The 20,634-nt window shown below is 47.0% G+C and overlaps 1 protein-coding gene across 1 annotated transcript in view; it reads right to left on the bottom strand.

Moving 5' to 3' along the window:
- LOC143426173 (uncharacterized) overlaps positions 1-20,634 on the bottom strand; it is an 87,298-nt gene that overhangs the window by 51,798 nt on the left and 14,866 nt on the right. Inside the window, exon 2 of the mRNA XM_076899409.1 lies at positions 15,210-15,265. The gene's annotated coding sequence lies outside the window, so the exon portion shown is untranslated. The remainder of the gene's footprint in view (positions 1-15,209; positions 15,266-20,634) is intronic.

Below are 20,634 nucleotides of genomic sequence, written 5' to 3'. Positions count from 1 at the left end.
ACCGAGGCATTCGCGTGTTTGGGAATCAATTAGAAAGTTTTGGTCGCGGCTAAAGTCGTTTCGTCTAACACGCAAAGACGAGGAATTTTCTTTATTTATCCAGCGTCTACGTCCACTACTTCGACGCATGTGGAACGCGAGTCTTTGACGTAAGCGTCGACCAGATACACACGTCGCATCGCTTCGATAATTACGCAATATGAAAAGTTCCAATTTTGCGGTTAACGTATGCATAACCTTATTAATCTTCGAAACAAACTCTCGCTGTTTCAACTCTGTGTTGTCGCTCGTAGAATATCGTCGTAAGTCCTCCAGACTTTGTATCTTTAAACGACCACGAATCAATCCTACGGTTACGTACGATTGGTGCTCGCCGTTAGCAGAACTCGTATCGCGGCAATTTTCGGTCCGTGATACCGTCCAGTCCGCTCGCCGCGATTGCATAATGCGGCCATTGCGCGGCCTCAAGTGCAGCGCAATGCCACCAGCGTTAAATGCACCAGCGTGGCGTTGCAGCCACGCACGTGCGTATCGCTCGTACGGACTGGCACGGGATGCGTCTCAGCCGCGATTATGCCTGGCCATTCATGAACCACACAGACGATAACGAATTCCGTGCTTCATCTATTCGACGTGGGCGAAAATCTGGTTTAATACAGAATAGCAGCGATCTCTGCGACGTGTTATCAAGCTTCCAAGCTAAAATACGGAGTAACAGTCGACTACAGTATTGTTGACTTAGGCATCTTTCCCCTCATCAATACTGTGAACGCTTTGGAAAATTAGTTAGAGAAGCTCTACTCGATTCTGTCGCGAGAAACGAAGACAGATGTTAAACATGAAATAGATAATACATTTGTGTTAAAAAGGTTCTTAGCTCCTGTTTATCGTGCATTTTTTGCATCTACCAACAGAGATAGAAACGTGACTCTTGGTCTATACGGGGTGACAACGCGCAACTCTAGGTGACTGTTTACGAAGCGACATTATCGAACGTCGTTGCGTTAAGTCACGGTTTCGCTTCTCTTTCTTCGATCGCGTAACTTACGTAATTTCGCTCTTCGTTTCCCTGTTGCGTGACAATTACGCAACTAAAACGGCTGACATCCCGAAGCGGACAACATTCGACCGGGACGAATGACAATTAATAACGTTCTCGTGTACCGCGCAGATTGCAGCGCGCTGGTGTCCGCTCATTAAAATATAGGCGCGCGTTCGTTAATCCAACGGGGGCCGATCGTTTCGTTAATCCGGCCCGTTCGAACGTTACAATTAGAAACGTGATAGGAATGTTTGGTTACCTTCGTTTCACCTGTGCCTCTACCTTTGCTCGCGCGCGAGTGCGCTCGAAGGATCGATACCGGGGTTCACTTTGTATCGCGCCAGTTTCGGATCCAAGCTTTTCTCTGTGGACCGAATAGAAACGGAAATATAAAGCCTCTAACATCGATCACAGTAGTTTTCTTCGAATCTTGTTGATCTGTCTTCCAAAACTGTAATTAAAATAATTATTCGATACTGCTGACCCTATACTTCCAATATTCTATGTTTGATTAAATTTTAAAATCTAAGAAACGAATCAATTTTATTCGTTCTACGAAGAAGAGTGAGACGAGGAGGATCTGTCTTTGAAAACTGTAATTAAAATAATTATTCGACACTGCTGACCCTATACTTCCAATATTCTATGTTTGATTAAATTTTAAAATCTAAGAAATAAATCAATTTTAATCGTTCTACGAAGAAGAGCGAGACGAGAAGGAATTGGAGTGTCTGTCGAAGAAAATAGTTCTCTACCAGTCTGGTGTAATTCGGTACACGATAACGGTTATCGTGTGGGCGATACAAAATCTTCCGATCACCGTTTCCCTGAACCTGTTTTGATACGGTAGATCATTCGGTAACAGTGTGGCCGAGATAAAGAAAGTGTCCGCAAGTGTGGCAAACAGATTGTTCGTCGTTACGAGGAAGACACTCGAACCGTGTTGGTACAAGGATACAGTTACGTAAAAATGAAAACAACATCACAATGGAGAAAAACATCGCGAGCATGTATTTACAAACGATCACGGTTTTGAAACGAATAATAAGCTGGGCGTAATTTGCGCAACGTGGAAGATAAAGAAAGGCTCTCTCTCTCTCTCTCACGGTCGTTCGTGTTAAGCGTGATATTAAATCAAGAGCAAAGCTATCTTCTTTCACGAATATTAGGGGAATAACGCTAGGGATCCCTAAACAAATCGACGACCGTCGTGTCGACCGTTGAATAAGCTTCATTGCACCATCGCGTGGTAGCAGATTTTCGAGTGTTCCGAGGTCGCCTCGTATCGCTACGATTTCGATAAAAAGGTTAGCCTTCCAGTTTTTCGTACGCTCAGGCTATTACTGGTAGAGTTCGAGGGACTTTAATATAAATAGCTGTTGGTAGCTATTCAACGAGGCAACGAGGCATGTTCGCGAAGACAGTTGTGACAAGTGACGAGTAAAAATAATTAATCGCGAGATTAGATAGCTGGCTTCGCGATCCGAAGAAAAGATCGTCCTTTGTTCCTTTCCATTATCCATTGAATAGAACTAGATATCCTCACGCGCGTTACGAGTATTTGGACGTTCATTTTCATAAATAAGAATCCTCGCCGCGTGACAGAAACTGTTGGCGATAAGACGAAACTGTCGTACAACGTGGCTCCGTTCGTCGTGTTAATAAATCGAGAAAAATAAAGAAAAAACGAGATAGTCCATCTTCGCTAACGAGACGAAGACCATAAATTACGGAAGATTTCGTTGGTCATGACCGACTGGGCGTTCAGTCATCGGGATTGCTCAACGAAACGATCTTGGCCTAACGAGACATCGTTCTGGCTACGGTCGAATATCTCAGAGATACGCAAATGCGACGTGGATGAAAAATTTCCGTTGCTTGGTGAGAAAAAAAAAGAGGACTCTATTTCTATCCGCAATCGCCTTCTAGCTTTCGCGCCCGTTATGTTAACTTCCATAGAATTCTATAATTTTGTTTCAAATGCTTGAGTAACGCGTCGAAAATTAAAATTTTCCGCTTTACCTCGAAGGAGCACAACTGAATCTTCTCTTATCCTGAAAGAAGGACCTCCTGGATGAATGCCTTCGTTAGAGTATCGAATGGATCGTTGTTTCTTCAGATTTCAGGATTATATCCTTTGTAGAGACGAACAGAAACACGCGAACAGTTGGTATAAATTTTATTGCACGAGTTAATTGAAAGATCACACAGGTCTGGAATAAAGCAAGCATCGATTGAATTTCTACGAGATGAGAGCACAGCTTCCGAAATATTGATTGCCTCACACGGGATCAGAGATTCCCCGGATGCATTCGGTCGTATATTTCAACAAAAATATTTAGAGAATTATTTATCGTTGATGCAGAGATTTACTCATTCAATTTAATGCTTCCAGTGTCTCTCTGATATTCGACCAGGTTGCATTCGACGACAGCGCGCTCGAGTGTTCTTCCACATGCGGAATGCAAATTTATTTCGCGTTTCACACGTACACTTTTTGCGTTCGTGACGCAACGCGAAGACATCATAACAGCCAATGGTGCTAATAACTAAATTCATTGAATTTCTTCACCTTCGATCGGTGTCAGAGTATTCGTTCCAAGTTTCTTTAACCTTGTTACGATCCTTGAGTCGTTTAAAGTAAACGTGCATCGCCTCAGCTGACAAATTTCCAGTTTTACCGACGACAAAATCGGAATTTCCCTGTCCGAGCATTCATTTGTACACTGTAGATATATCTCTTTAAAGAAACTTAAATTTCTCCAAACAAATAAGAGAGCGATTGGCTAAGAAATAGTCGTTGATTCAAGTTCTCGTTCTTAATTTATGTCCCACTGTTTGTTCGACCCTTTCTCGAACTATTCGAGAAAGAAACGAACGCGAGATTAGCTGCAGAGCAGGACCGAGGTGCTTGTAACGAGCACGCGATCGAACAGTGAACCATAAGAATGCGATTATCGATTCGCCTGCGCTTATCGTAAGGCGAATCACGCTCTCGAGGCTCGTATGATCGCAGCAAACGCTATTACACGACTCTTACGTAACGGAAGTCGTGATTCTGAATAATTCACCGCGATTCGCACGTTGGAGTCGCACTGTCTCGATCGAGGTTTATCATTCGCTTGCATTTTGACCCAGTGGCGTGCTCCGTTCTATCGTTCGAGCTCGTTCAAGTAACGGACGACAGTTTTTACACTATCACGTGTGCAATCTTCCAACTTTTATCTTTAATTGCAAACAATAAACGTTCTGATTAATAAACGTAATGACCCTAAACCGATCTGTCTCTTGAGTCGATACAAGTAAGAGACGCGACTTCGTGGAAACTTTAACCCTCTGCGCTCGAATGGCGACTCTCACTCGCCTCGATGTTTCGCGTGGCAACTCGAGCGGCTGTATTTACGCTGAATTTCGTTATCTTCAGTTGATAGACGCAAAGTATTGAATAGGTCCTCAGGCTGTTTATGTTGTTGGTTGGAAAGTGACATTGTGACGTAAAATTCCTTTACGACTGTAGTCCTGGATACGATGTGTCTAGCGTTAGTACAGTTTCGACGGTCGTAGCGAGCACGTTTAGCGCGCAATTTTTCGCCACTCGTTTCAAAGTTTTAACGCGAGTTTAATTTTGAATTGATCGTGATTAAGTTGGTGACAGAGCAAGTGTAAACAGTGATGACGCATCGGGTGTGAGAACTAGAAAAATTAGTGTAATAGACAGTGAATCCAGCGCCTCGAATCTTCTCGACTAGACGCATTGTTCCTCTCGTTAGCGAATAAAGTCCAGTCTTCACAAGATCCTGGCAACTCAGAATGCCCTGGTAAGTGTTTCGATAATTATCTTTTTCAAAATGTAAACGCAGATGATATATCAAAATATAACACTTCTGTATGCTAATCGTTATATAAATTCCTTTACACGCGAAATTGTCTCGAGTTGCAGCGCCAAGCGCAAAGGGTTAATCTACGCGTTGCTATCTTGTAAGAAAATTCTGAACAAAAATCGTATTGCGCAGGTCGTAGTCGTGTTTATTAGTCATCGCGATATGATCGATCGTCAAGGAAAGTTAACAAATAAAATCTACGAGGACACTTCGACAATGCCCATTTAAGTACTTTCATCCGCAGTGATCGATCGTTCAATCACTCGGACTTAATACGTTTCTTTAAACAATGAGCTCTCGTTCGATCCAGGAAGGCTGGACTTTATTCGCTAACGAGAGGAACAATGCGTCTAATCGAGAAGATTCGAGGCGAGCAAAGGTCTCGTCACGATTATCGTTGTTAGCAAAATTCGTGAAACGGAACGAGGACACAACGGAGGCATCGTGCGGTTCGTTTCATCGGTTAACGAGTGGAAATTGTCAAGTCCTACGCGACTGTTCCGTTTTGTACAGCGGTGTGCATCTGATTTTTCAACGGTTTACTCGATTCTCGTTGCGCGTTCCTCTGGTTCGACTATAGTCGATAGATAGTTGGCGGCCATCGAACGACGATTGATCGACCTTCGAGCGTCGAAATATTGCGCGCAACAGTTTCGCGGCTGTCCAAGGTCTCATTATTAGTGGGTCACTCGACAGCAGTGAAACCGATTTGGTTTCAAACTAGTCGAGGACAGCCGTTTTTCAGTGCCGCGTTTTGCGATTTCCTTTTTCGATGGATGTTTCGACCACTGATCGCTTTGAGCGGCTTCTTCTAATTTCGAGATTCATCTCAATCTTTCGAATCAATTTCTGTAAAACAGCCAAGACCTTGGATGAAAATTCGACGTGATTAGAAATTGCAAAGTGATCGCAAACATTTTCGTCGACGCACATCATAACAAAACGGTTTTCGATAAAAGTATTTCCTCTCGAGTTTTACAGAGAAATTGGGACGGGTACAGAGAAATTCGAGGACATGTACGTTCAGTCAATTTCGGTTGGCGAACGATGAACGACGAACGAAAAATAGAGAACGCGATCGCGAAAATTAACCGGGTATCATTCCTCGAACATCGCCAATTCCCTGGCACGGAATTGATTAGCGAATTTTTACGAGCTGCCGCGATAAAACGATTTATTCTCCGTGACAGCTGGATTAAACTTCCGCGACTTCTCGCACCTGTCGCTGCCACGGTCTCGCGAGTTTTTCGTCAGCTTTACTCGCGAGCTTCGGCTTCTCGATTTCGTAGAAATTGTCACGAACGTCGTGACGTGATGGATGGTACGTAGGATTTGAATTTCCCTCGTTCTTCGTCTCGTGGGGAGAATTTCGAAGCGATACGGAAAAGGATATTTTGAGATACAACATCCTTTCTCTGCGTTTCGTAAACGAATCGACAAAGGAACCTCGACTGTCTAACTTTTGCTCGTTTCTTCCGTTTGGTTTGACAACGATTACTTTGCTGGAAGATCAGCTTCTAGAAAAGAGTTTCTTCAGAATTCTTCGACGCAGACTATTTTTCACACTTTATCCAGGAACACGTTGAGAAGGCCAGCGTTGCGTAAACTGTCGCGGTTTACAGTTCCACGGAATGTAACGCTCGAGAACAAGAAGTAGGCAGTAAACTGAAAAATAAATTTTCCCATTGTCGCAATTACTCTTCTCGAAGACGAGATCTCGTGGTTTCTCGACGAGTGCGACGAATTAAGTATCTTACGAGGGACGCTGTATAATAACCATAAAGCTCAACCCTTAACGAGCATTGATCGTTGCAACAATATAGATCCGCAACTGCTTGGACGGTACGAAAAATATTTAACAAATATCACTTGTACACAGAAGCCAAAAAGAAAAAACGAATGACTAGAAAGAAAAAGATTCGAAAGTCACGCTCGTCTATTTTGTCATCGCGCGTAAAAGTGTAGGCGAAGCAAATTCCGCAGGATTCGAAAAGGCCAAACGTATCCAGAGGTTTGTAGTACGAAGAGCTAATGAGATAGAAACGATCGCGACTCCCAATTAAGGGCGACACGGTCAAGCATCGCGGCGCGATCGATCGTTGGTACGTGGGTGAATACGTGGGTGCTCTGACCTGTGACGGTGTAATTAGACCGGTTGCTAATTCCCGATTATGGAAGGGTCCAGGGGCCTCCGGTATCAGTGACCTTGGAACCAAGCGTGTCCGTGATGGGCGGATGATTATTTAACCCAACGACGGCGTAATCGTCGACGACGTAACGGCCGCGTAATTCGCAACGTTACGTTGCAAGCCGTCCCCTCTTCCCACCGCTGGCATCCGCGTCCTTCAATTTCTGTTTCCGGCCATCTAATAAATTCGATCGCGCGCCCAGGCACTTCGATCTTTTCATTCGATTAATTCGCGAAAAAAATCGTGCCGCGACTTCCGCGTGTCTTCTCGAGAGATCGTCGTAAATGAACTTCGCATCGTTCGCGTACTCCTCGATTCTAAATATAATTCGTCTGTTCCATTCTTTAACAGAGAGTCTCTAACAGAGCTCGCGTGCTAATTGCCATTGTCAAAGAAATTCAAATAAAATCGTGACATTGCGATTACCAAGTCGCGACTAACTATTTGACGCCACGTGCTTCGCTCTTAGTCAGCTGTAGCCTCGAACATCGCGAACTTCAACTTGCCCTCGAAACGGAACTGGCAAACGGTGTCGCGGGATTCGCCAGAAGTTCTCGAGTCCGTTTCACTTGGTAACGATACCGCGTGCCCTGATTCGAGAGGTGCGATCGTTCCCCTGGAACATTACCGAGCGAACTTAATGGTACGCGTCGAGGCGACCGATGACACGACGGAACGTCGTCCGCAGTGGAATAATACCGACGCTGGCCAGACCAGCGAAAGCAGATGGCTTGCGCCAACATCGCTTCAGACGCAGCCGTCTCGTTGATTACGGGGAAATACGCGGAAAAATGGAACTGCGTTTCGTATCGTCTCGTCGACTTTATCGAGCACTTGACGCATTCTGCTCGAGAAGTCTATAAAAATTTAAATCGTACGCTCTGAAATGTTCGCAAGCGGAAAGTTTGGAACCTAAGAATCTCTGGTTCGATCAGTTCTCTCAGATCAAGACGTCGAAACTCGCACTTGGACCTTGGAATTTTCAAATTCTCTCGACTGAAAATGAACGTACATGGGACGCGATTCCATTCGCACGATCGATTCCCAAGTCACAGCCTTCGAATTGGTGTCCATCGACAGGAAATGCGTCTTGCACCCTCTATCGTTCGAGAACCGTGGCTCTTCCGCCAACGTTACGCGAACCAGTTCGATCGAACGATATTCGTGTCACTGGGAGCAAACTCGAAGCGTACGAACGCTCGCGCGTCCCTCTAAAAATACAAATCCGAGAGGTTAGCTGTCGATCGACGATTGGTTAATTGTACATAATCGCGTGCAGAGGCGGAGGGGGTTGGCAGGGGGGTTGGAGGAAAGAGAGAAACGGGGCGTCGAGAACGGGCGCTGCCAAAACGTCGATGTGGCAATCGCCCGCCGCGTTCTTTCGCTCGCGTTTGCCAGCTCGGGCCCGCCCTGCCATCGTTTTAATTTAAGACACCCCTTCAAATGTCACGAATACGCATTCCGTTCCGCGCCGTCTCGACTTGGGATCGAAAACACGCCGGCGTTTACCTCGTTTCCGAAGAATCTCGATCGGTGACTCACCGTTCGAGCTTCTGGAAACGATATTGCGAAAGCTCGCTCGGGGGAAACGCGTAAATAACGCGTTCACGTGGCGCTAACGAGGTCGTCCGCGTATTTTTCCTTCCAATGGTATCGTTAAATAGCACGAGTATCGATTCATCTTGAGTAAGATTCATTTCCCTCGAGGAGGGGATGCTTTGGCTATTTGCTGCGCTTCGATCGCTAGTTTCCTTTTCATCCTCCAGGACACTTAGCTTAGAACAATCGTAGGAGGATACAGAGGACAATCCTGGCGGTTTACAGCTTTGTTATTCCCCTTCGACGTCACACGTGAACGTGCCTCCGAAAATAAAATCTGAACGCTGGTACGATGTCAGGGTTCCGTGTCTTTCGGACGCCGCGCGCATAAAATCCGAAACAAAGGGTTTTCGCTCGTTTTATCCTGTTTTCGCGACTTTCTGCCGACCTCCTGCGAATTCCTATCCGCTGCTTTCGTTATTCCTCAGCCTTTGCGGTCGTTCCCTCGACCGTTTCTCTTTCGCATACGAATGCGAGAGATGTAACGTTTCCAAGAAAAGAATCCCCGTAGTCGTGGATGGGTTAAACGTAAAGTGGAGCTTTGAATTGTCGGAAAGTTGCCCGACGAATCGCTGAGAATCCACGAGGAACGGTGGAAACAGAGGGAGCGCGGTACCTCGTCGATGGCGGAGTATCGGTTTCTTGTTTACGAGGCGTACCAATAATTCGCTAAAAATAAGAAGCCACGCCGCGACCAAGGCTGCGGCTTCGTCGATTGATGCACATTCCCGGCTGCCGCGGACAGGCATTTACAAGCTAAACGAACGAAACGGACCCGCGATCACTTCTCGAGAGATTGACGCAACGCCATTCAAGAAATCGACCTCGCGAGCCGCGCGTGAACTTCGTGCCAGCTCATTTTAATCGGCACCGACGGACAGCTTCTATTCAGGACGATCCATCTAACGTGCTATTTTTTCCGGCAGCCACTCGATATTTTCTTCAAAATTCTTTAATAGACTCTTCTTTTCGAATTTCATTTTTACAAATGCCTTTTAATATAAATAACCTTGGTGGTACTAGATTTTTAAGCGAAATGGTGGTTACGAAAATCGAGTTAACGAAGAGAAAAACAGATAAAAGAGCGCAAATGGAACGTATGACGCTAGAGAGCCATGAAGGTCCGCGAATGTATCTTTTTCGGTTTGTCCACTTGCAATTAGACCTGTTCGATACCACTGGACACCCAGATGAGACACGAGGTTTGATTCGAGACATTTCAATCGCTTAGCCACGGTTTTTATCGCCCCCCTTTCGCGTGTCTAGACAGTTTCGACACCGTGAGAGTGTCCCGCGCCTCGTAAACACGCGTGATAGCACCGTACACCACGGAAAGCAGGAAATACCCGACGATAGGCGCCGTACCAGGCGTAGGAACGTAAATCGGCACGTATACACCGTGGAAAAACAGTCGATCGATCGAAGTTCGCTGGCGCAACAAGTATCCGTCCTTCGATGTGCAGTTCCTGTATCTTTTTGCGCCGTTCCAACCGGTGTGCGAGGTTCTTTTGCGCCGCTGAGACCAGTTTTCTCCGCCGCTCGTCCATTAGAAACTCGACTATCGTGACGTTTCGAAGAAACGCGAGTGTGGTTTTGTTCGCTTTGTTATCGATCGTTGCGCTTTACGAAATCGAGGAAGACAGTGGCGCGCAAGTACGCGGGGCCTCGACGAAGTTCTTCGAAGAGCAGCGTAGATCCACGCCCTCGCGAGTAACCGAGATCTTGAGCACAGTCGACGGACGGAAGTGAGTGCGAACGATGTTCTCTTTAAGCCTTTTGTCTCTCGCGCGTGGCACGACGGATGTGAATTTCAAACGGGGACGTACAATTTCTCTAATCGCACAGTGACACTAATCAATATCGATAAGTATTCCAAATACCAGCGCCACCATTGTACCCCGTGGAAAAATTCGCAACGACGCACGGAAAGGACCGCGTGGACGATCGACAGCTGTTCTATTTCAGTATCCGCGATAGGCCAATTACCGGTCGAAAGAGATCTCGATTAATCCGTCACACTTGTGGCGGTATGCTCGTCGAACTCGACGCGCTTGAGCGAGAGGGAGAGGGACAGAGAAGCGGAGGAGGACTCCTGGTTTCCGCGCGGACTCGTAATAATGACGAAACGAGCCGGCTGCGCAGCCACGTCGACCCACATTTATAAATAGAGGAGGCCTCGTCTCCGTCGGGATAACGCCGCGGTGTGTGTCACCCCAGGAATACCGCCGCTCGACCGAGTGACCGACCGCGCCGCTCTGAATGGGCCTTCGCCCGTGCACGGAGAACGGAAACCGGCTCGTAAACCGCTTGCCACGCGCGCCGCGCTCCCGTTCGCGGACCCTCCCGAGGGTGAGCTTTACGACGGGAATAGGGGGCGATTAACGTCGATCGTCTGCTAACGAATGGGAGCAGAAAATAGCGAGCGAGCAAGAGAGTGAGTCGCACTCTGATTCGTCCCTCGTCTTCGACTCCATTGTTTATCGTTGGCCGTGATCGTGAATAGGAAAGCTTGGTCTGTCGGGTGGTTACTCGAGGGAAAAAGTTTCTGGAATGTTCTTTCGTCCGCGGTTCATTGCTCGACGGTTTTTCGCGATGAAACAGCCATGCTAGAGGTTGATTATTTATGGAGGACAGGGACTGTAGGTGGTTCGCTTAAAATGTTCCTTCACCCTGCCCCGTACTCTGCTGGTTTTTATTGTCGCCTGTGTAGCGACGTATGCGACGTTAGCTGTTTATATCGTCGATATTATTAATAACGCTAGGCCGGATCTCAGGAGATACTGCGCAGCTTTGGACACTTTGTTCCAGTTATTTTTAAGCCGGTGACAGGAAAAGATGGACGAACAGACCGCTTCTGGGATGGTTTTGCGTAAGATGATTATTAGCTTCCGCTTAAAATGGCACGTTTGCTTGCAGCAAACTTGACACTCTTGTGGAGTGGCTATTCTCGGAGGACATTTTTAGTAGAGAAATCGGTATCTCTCTTCGCCACAGTGAAAACGGTCTCCCATTTCGCGGACAGGGTGGTAACGCGAACGTCCCATTCTCGCCGCACAACAACGTTATTTATGCCCACTTGCTCTGCGAATAGTCCCGATTGGCCTCGCTCCAGACAAGTATTTTTCACTTCCATCTAGAGGCCGCGAGGGCAAAAATTCGCGAGCGTGGCGAAACGCGCGCGGAAATTCGCACCTGGCACGGAGAAATCGCCGCGATGATTCAAACGGTGCTAATATTACGATTGGCCACGAGCAAACGGGAAAATTGTAAACGAAGAAACGGAAGGTCCTTTTTTCCATTCTTTTCTTCGTCTCGCCTTTCAACAATGAGTGCTACATTGATTAATTAAGATAACTGGATGTCGAGCGCGGCTAGAAGAAAGGTATCTAGAAAAAAGAGAATCTCAAAGAAATTGGTAGCTAAGCGAGGCGTACGAGATCGCTCGACTATCACGATCGTTTTTTGGAATGCGATTCCCTTAAACTTTGCCAATTTCCACTTTACCATCGTCGCTGACGTATCATCCAGCGAATATTTCCGAGCGAGTTAAAACCGGCCGCCTCTGACGTAGTAATTGTTCACTCGTACCCGTTCCACGGTTTATTTATGCTCATCGGTTACGTGGCGAGATCCGCTACGTAGATCGTGTTCAAAGTCGAGCGGTGTTACATCGTTTGATTCAGGTTTCACGGTCTCCAATTACAGTCGCGAGTTTCCACCGACGATTCTCGATTCGACCAGTTGCAGGATTGATTGGATCGGAGTTTCCGCCGAACCGAGGAAAACGCTAGGCGTGAAACTGTTCGCATCCGATCGCGCTGTACGCGCGACACGTCGCCATCGATCCTCCCCCGTCGACGAAACGTTTCAGAAAACGGAAGGCATCGTTCAAGTTCTCGGTCCAAGGCCTTCGGATCGTGGCAACTCATCGCAGAAACACGAGGGTCTGCGGTTACGCAACGATCGATTGTTACTCTTCCCTGGTGGCGTTCGATAAATAATCAGCAACGAACGTTTATCGCGCGCATCCTGTCCGTTCCAGGAATCTGTCTGCGAATCGCTCAGCTTGCAGATCCATTGTCTTACGAAAATAAAAATCCAATCCGCTTTTCCAAGTTGAATGAGAAATTTACGCGCGAAGATGGTAGCGTGCGCTAGGTCGCGAATTAGTCCGAGAAGACGACCGCGATGGAGGTCCGAGGAACTCGAGGGCGCGACGTCGACGCAAATAAAGGCGATCGTGTAGGAACTTGCTCGAGCGGTCTTTCGTTGCGCGCGGTGTCTAATAATGTAGCAAGGCCGTTCTTCCCGATGTACCGTGAATGCCCGCGGCTCGTTACGACACGTCCCGTTGCTCGAAAAGCTCGAGGAACGCCTCTAACGTCCTCGTCACGCGGCGATAAATCAGCGGCGGGCCGCGGCGCGTTTGCCAGCGGCGTTTAAACGCGACGCGCATAGCTGGCACGCGTTACCCTTTATTACCGCGGACGGTGGTACGCGGGGAAATCGGAAAATTCTCAGGGGGGCGGGCGTCGCGACTGAAATCACCGCGGCGTGAAACACGAGCGCCGCGGAAACACGCGGAAGGAACAGACGGGCTGCGATTACGTGGCCGCGCAGCCGCTGGCCTTTGATGCCTCGATGCGTATTTTCGAATCCGTTCTGTCTGTTCCCGGCTGATCTTCGAGTATGACTCGTCGGCGATCCGCGTGCGGTACGTTTCGGTTAATTCTGGAGGCGGGATTCTCGAAGGTTAAATTTCAATCTCCACGGTGGGCTTAGAGACGCGCGCTATGGGACGAGAGAAAAGAAAGTGTCGTCGTTCGTCGTATATTTCGCCAAGGAAAGTTAGACTCTCAGACCGACTAGCTTTTCCCTGACGTGTCCTCGGGGCGATGGTTTCCGCTTTCCATGGGTGTGTCTTCTATTATTTACTGAGCGTGCAAAAATCGAATTTCTCAGCGAAAACAATTCTCCTCAGTCGCGTGGACAGGTGTCTCTAATAACTTCGAGAAGCATGGAGATCGTCAGGGCTTACTAAAATTACCGATTTCCAGTCTATTCGCGGAGACGCGCAAAAAATTGGAATATCCGCGCATCCCCAACGAGGACCCGGATGGCGCGGCGATGATAAATCGCGTTTGGCGGCTGGTCAACAACTTTGATTGCTATTGTTTATAGCGTTAATGTACTTCAACGGTAATGTATGCAGAGAGATACGGAAAGCGTGGCTTTTGCATAAACATCGGTTAAAATGATATAATATAATAGCGAGTGCCACCGCCGCTGGCAGCCTTACAAGCCTCTGGACCACGGAATTAGCATAAAAGTCGTTCGGTGGGACCGCTAAACGCCATCGATACCGTCGCACGGCCGATTGGGCATCCTGACCAACGGTTTCTACGGGCAACTTTCATCATTGATTAATTATCGGCCTCCTTTCGACGGATACCAAACATCGCCTAGCCGCGAACGATATTCCCGTTTCACCGTTCCCCGGGAATGCCTGCGCGACTTAATTTATCATCTCGAACGAAGATACATCGGCTCGACGCGTTAGTTGTGAAAGCATTAAATAATGACCGGCGATTAATCAGACGGGGGATAAAAGGGGTGGACAGCGGGTGTCGCGTTCATATTTTATCAATTATCGCGCGATTCATTACGCGAATTTTATTCACTTTCCGCGATCCGCCGCGCGGTGAAATATGTCCGACGATGAACAAGATGGCCGCGCGCCGTGCCCGTTCTTCTTACGAGTCTTCCGTCATCGACGAAACGAGACAATTCGGCGACGAGGGAATCTCTGAGATCGAGTCGTTCGGCGACTTTCGACGTTTCGTTGATCGATTCTGCGGGGACATTACGTAACTGGAGATAATGATCGATCGACGCAGAGGTGCGGGGGATTTTGATGCGTCGTTTAATATTTATAGCGCGTTATTAATTATTAATGAATCGGGTGCGTAGCAAATTGCTAATCGGAGATACCGGAATTTCACTTATTCATGATGGAGATACGGTGAGAACAGCCCATTATAAGTATAATATATACTAAAATCGAAGGAAAACAATAATTAGAGTTGGAAATCGATCAGGTATAATTTATCCAATCGCAACCAAACGGAATTCAACTTACGCGCACAGAAAAGGCTTTAACGATTCGAATCTTTAAACATTACGAATGGAGCGCGGGGATGAATGGTCGAAAGGCGCGCGTCACAGCCGGAATATCAAACCACAGTGGCCGGAAGTGAATCAGCATCGCGCGTTATTACGCTGCATTGACGCGATTACGATTAGAGTGGCGCGGATTGCACCGAAACTTGGGCCTGGAACGTTCGGTTCTCAGATATTCTCCCTTGGATCGCGAAATTTCGACCGCCACGCTTTCTCGACGCCGCTCGTCGGTCCGTTCGGATGATTTTTCATATTTCACGGTTTAGAGGAGCGGGATTGTTTAACCCGCGGTCGCAAACAAAGTGAAAGCAGCGTTACCTTGCGTGGTTTTGCCGTGCTCGATCGCCGCCGAGAGCCGCGCGTGGCCGTCCGATCTGGAAGCAGAAAGAAAACAGACTTTTTAGAGCGTTCTCAGGCCTTCTTTACGCGGAAAGGTTTCGTAAACGGTGTGCTCTGAGCGACGTTCGCGATATAGTTGTCAATCGAATCGTGGCGCTCCGTGAAACTTTGCATCGCGTCGGATACGATGCGTCGAACGACACACTGGTTGAAGCGATAGACGAATTTTTATCGAATTTTTATCCCGCTGTTGACGTAAGAATTCGATTAGTTTAGCGTTAGCGTTGAGGAGAGAAACAGGTAAAACAACCGGAAGAATTTGTACAAGCTGCCAATTTGGCGCAAAATCGTTTGTCGCGGTTTCTTCTAAAATTCATAACAGTCTATTTACGAAATATTGCACAATTTTTCAGTGCTTTCTCGAAGACTTTGTTACACGGTTATTTAACGTGCGAACATTCGGGGCTTGCGCGAAACGAATTTTCAATCGACTCGAGCTTTCCACTGCATCGCGAGCGAGGCGGAATCGAGGCTGACGGAGTCGATCGGAGGAAACGTTTCTTATCGGGAAGCTAATATAGCCATGCTCGAGGAATACTTTCACCGGACGCCACAATGGAAAGAAAAGTGACAATAGCGTGATCGTAAACGCTTGAAATCAATTCGACGCGGTAGTAGGCGGTCGTTGATTCTTGTCTGGCATTAACGGAACTACCGATCGATTTGTATCGATGGATCGGTAAATACTAATTAGCGTGGCCCCTCGCGTGAGACGACAATCGTTTCTTGCGACGGTTGCTTCACTTTCACGAGCCGAGTTATGACAGCCGCGAACAATAAGCGAATTGCACTTGGCGAAAAACCTATTCGACGTGCCTCTAAAACACAGTGGAAGCCAGATCGAACAGATTTTGTTTCACCGTCGTTTAAAACAATATTTCAGTCTTACTTCTATCCATAATCGTTTCACTTCGATGCAACGTTCGTTTAGAAAACTGCAGTTACGTGGGATGCAATAATTTTCGAGCGATCAGAAGAGCAGATTATAGAATTTAAAGACTGCGCAACGTTTAGGGAGAAGCAATGCGGAGAAAGACAAAGATCGAAAGAAAGTAAATTGCAACGGGAAAAATTGTTCGCGCTCGATCACGACAGAGGCCATCGCTTCCGCGCGGTGTTTAACGTCGACTCGTATCGAATGACGGGAAAAACGATGGACGTACGCAGCGATGCTGACCGTGAACTAACGGAGCCTACTATTACGCGTTTATTACCGAAGTTCACGGGTCAAAGTTCGCACGGCTACGCGTGAGTTTCGCGTATGTCGGTCATGAATGTTTGTATCGCGTGGACGATTGACCCCGTTCCAACGCGTTCGAAAGACCGCTTTTAAACAGCGCACGTCGAACTGAGCTCTGCATTTTCCATGCTATTTTTCCTCCACACGTGCACACACAATTGTTTAGCATCGTTCCTCGTTTTACCATTTCAGACGTATACATTATCGATCACTGTCGAGCGTAAAACATCAGAAATTTCTTCAAATATCACAAGCAAATGATCGAAGAGTAGGATATCTTTTAATCGAAATTTAATTATATCGTATTCATAAATTACCATACTAAATTACTATTCTCTATTATATCAACGTAGCCGTCTAGCGTATCGAGAAAACTACCCTTGTTTCCTCCACTCGTCACCAGCTGACGATTGCGCGAGAAAGAAGAAGAATTCTTCGCGACGATCTTTCGTTCGATTGCTCGAAATTCAGTTATTTATATAAAATAACATTTGAAAATGTTAAAAAATGGTCGTCGTGGAAAGCGCACCATCTCCAGCCAGGTTCGTCGCGCGTGAAATATGACTCAACCAGCCCCCGGCTGAAACGACCTGGTTCAATTTTTAAACCGACCGAACGGCTCCGATTGCATCCGCGCGGCGCGAAAAAATCGAGTGCAGCGAATGCGCGTATCGACGTCGGGACGCGCGATGCACGCGGCTGGGCCGTCGTCAGAAATAGCCAGAGCGGTAATAAAAGTTCTCGGAAGACGTGCGAACTCGTCGGCTGTCACCAATTATGGAGTTGTACGGTATTGCGGTCCCGCGAACCGAAATATTGGAAGTAATTGCCGGGGATCGTGTTACGGGGAATCGCGACGCAAGTGGGTGGACGGGTGCCGCGATGGAGAACGTTTTAGGTCGCGGGGCTGGTTCTCGTCTAAGAAAGTGCTTTGTCGCGAAACGAAATTTATTATTGTTCACGTGGCACTCTAACGGCCCTAACTTTGCGATATTTTGCGTATCCACGAGTTACAGACTGTTTCAGATTGAGAAATATAAAAGTATACGTCGAGGCAAAAGTGTCGTGTCGCGTTCAGTTTTGGAGCGTAGAATTTTGCCACTTCTAACTTTCGGATTTCTCGCTTCGCAGTCGTAGATTCGGGTCAGAGTGTTTGCGAGAGTCGAGCAGCTTGGCGCGAGAAAGGGGCGGTTTAAAGTAAAAGTGAGTATCAGGGAGCAGAATTTTGGGAGATTTTAGTTGGAAAATATCATGCCTTAGAACGTCGCCAAGTTGAAACTAGTTCGCGCTAGATTGAACTATAGCTGCGAAGTTTTCCATCGAGACGTATCAAGGTTTCGACTTGGCATTGCACTGAGAAACGCATTGTCAAGAGAACTCGGACGCAAATATCTGTTTCAACTGCTGGTGGAGATTGTATGAACTCTACTTTACTAGCGTCGACTAGCCGTGACCTGTCTTTCGTCAAGTCGATCTAAGAGACACAAGTAATTTCGTCGAGACGATTCCGGTAATGAGGCGAACCGAGTGGGGAGAAGTATCGAGGGTAAAACGTGAAACTTGTCGCGTTTACTGAGGCAGCCCAACAAAATTTCACGAGCTGTGCAAGAGAAAAGAAATTCTCAGCGAAGTTACCCTAAAGAAAAGACAAACAGGACCGTGTCCTTTCGCGAGAGGAGAAATTTATCATTATTATTTCAATGTAAGGAAAAATGATAAGATAACATTTCACAGAAATATTTTGGATAAGTATAAAGTCCCAAAATGGCTACATTAAACATTGTTAGCAATCGGGTTACGTTGAAATGAGATCGACAGAATTAAACTCGGTGCAACGCCAAATCGAAACACGATTATTTCGTACTTCCGTTGAAGAGAACCGCTTCGAGGTTTTCCCGGAAAAGCAGAATACGAAAAGACAGAGAAAGCTCGTACGTGGCGCGATGACGAAGAGCGCTCGGTATTGTCTCCATTGTCGGGTTGTGACTCGACACAATCCTCGGTGGACGGCAACAAAACGAGCTCGAACAATGGACTCTGGTGACCGCGACTTCTAAGTGAAATTCCATCGAGTCATGCCACGCTCAGCGACCCGCGGGGAACAAAAACCGATCGCCACGATAACGCGTGATTCTTGTGAACCTGACTGACTTTACGTCATCGAACCGGTTCTACGATTCGAATGATATTTCGCAATCCAGGCTACCGAGTCGATAAATCCCTCGTTTCCATTCATATTCCGCCTCTCTTCCTCCTCTTCGACCGATTTTATCGATTCGACTCGAATCGATCTCTCTCGATGCTTTGCTACTACCTCAACGCGGATACCGACCAGGCGATTTCTTTCCTTTTTCTCTGACGAAATTTATATTTAGTGCGAGTAAACGACACGACTGCCAAAAGCTTCGTACGAAAATACGATTTTATTATGCCTGTACATATGTACATTTGATAATAAATATACGTAGACCCGCTACTCTACTTATATAACATAAATATCCTATTACATTTTGTTTACGAGCTGGACGTTCTATTGACACTATAATTGCACTTGGAAATCTGGTTTAACCGGTTAGTTTTGCCAGCTATCTTTTTCGTCGAATGGAACATTGATAACGACACGGAGAATGAAGTTCGGTGAACAATATTTACTTCCTAGGCTCCAAAGTTTTAAGTAAAGACTGAGAAATATGTGAATTTTTCCTGACACGAGTCGCATTCTCACAGGAATGAAACGAATACAAAAGTGGATCCCTCGAAACTTCGAATCTGAAACCCTCCTCGCTGTCCTCGAAGCCTCGCCGCACCGACGATTGCACACATCGAGAAACTTCAGACCCACCACTTTCGTTTGAAAGAAAGGGAAGTCGCCAATTACCCCGGAAAATCGAGGGGGCTGTAGTTATCACGCAATTTTCGCAGCCCATCGAAGCGTTCGAACAGCCATCGCTCGAGACACTTCGCGACTACCCCCAACCCGAGCTACCGTCGGGATCTCGAAAGTTTCGAGACAATCGTGTCGTTCGGGACCCGCGATGCGTCCAGAGCCCTCGCGGTCCCGATTTCGAATAATAGCGCGGAACGATTCGAAAGTTTCGAGCGACGACGCGAAATGGGGGTGAAGAGGAGCGGGTGCAACTGCGGTCGGTGGGCGAGAAGAAAGGGCTGGGGTGTCGTATTGATCGGCAGCCGAAAACATTCCCTCTCGACGACCGACTTTTTGCAATCGCTCGGGACCAGGAAAACAGGGAAACGATTGTGATTTTTCCGTGCAGATCTCGCGAAGAATTGATAAAAATTGGGAACGATATCGACAGCCTGAGTTGGTAGCCTATTTAAGGGATGTTTTTTTCGTACGCTTTCCTGGAAATACTGGCGTAACGGGGAGTGGTAGCGAGTTAACGATTGCTCGTGTTCCGGTTACGTTTTTATCGCGATAAAAGCAGATTTGAAATCGCGCATCGGCCACGAGCTTCCTCTTTCGAAATATTCCGTGGAGTCAGCAGTCAGTAACGGAAAGGTTCCGGTGAGGTGGATGAATTTTGTATAGGGCGCGCGTAAACTCGCACGAGATACGAGATCAAGGGATGCCGTGCTCGCCCTTGGCTCGATTAAATGGCCCCCAACTCGCGGACCCTATTTAAACCGAGGTTCGTTGCGGATTTATGGATACGTCAATCTCTATTAAAAGGCGGGTACAAACAGGGAAGAGTCGGAGCTTCCCTTTTCATGAATAATTGTATCAAGCGCCGAGCCAGTGGGGCGTAAGAGTCTTTAATCTTGTCAATAGGGGATGATATTGTGTTTACATATCGAGTAAGTGCGATTTGCGACAATTTTAAGACGATTCTCCAGACGAAGACCACCAGAAATTTAATAAAAATAATCACTTTTCAATCGAGTAAAGCAAAATTAATCGACATTGATCTTCCGTTCAGCAATTCCCAAAGAATTCTGCGCTCATACACCCGTAGAACGTGTTTCACGAATATCGAACCTAAATAGCACCCCATGCGTTCACTCTCGAGCATCCTCCGAAATAACCAACGAACCCAGCGTCAAGAAACGGTCCACCGTTCGCGCAACGAGCCACAAAGAATGATC

The sequence above is a fragment of the Xylocopa sonorina genome, chromosome 8 (assembly GCF_050948175.1).
Source record: "Xylocopa sonorina isolate GNS202 chromosome 8, iyXylSono1_principal, whole genome shotgun sequence".
In the NCBI taxonomy this organism is placed as follows: Eukaryota; Metazoa; Arthropoda; class Insecta; order Hymenoptera; family Apidae; genus Xylocopa; species Xylocopa sonorina.
This window is presented reverse-complemented; position numbering and strand designations above follow the sequence as displayed.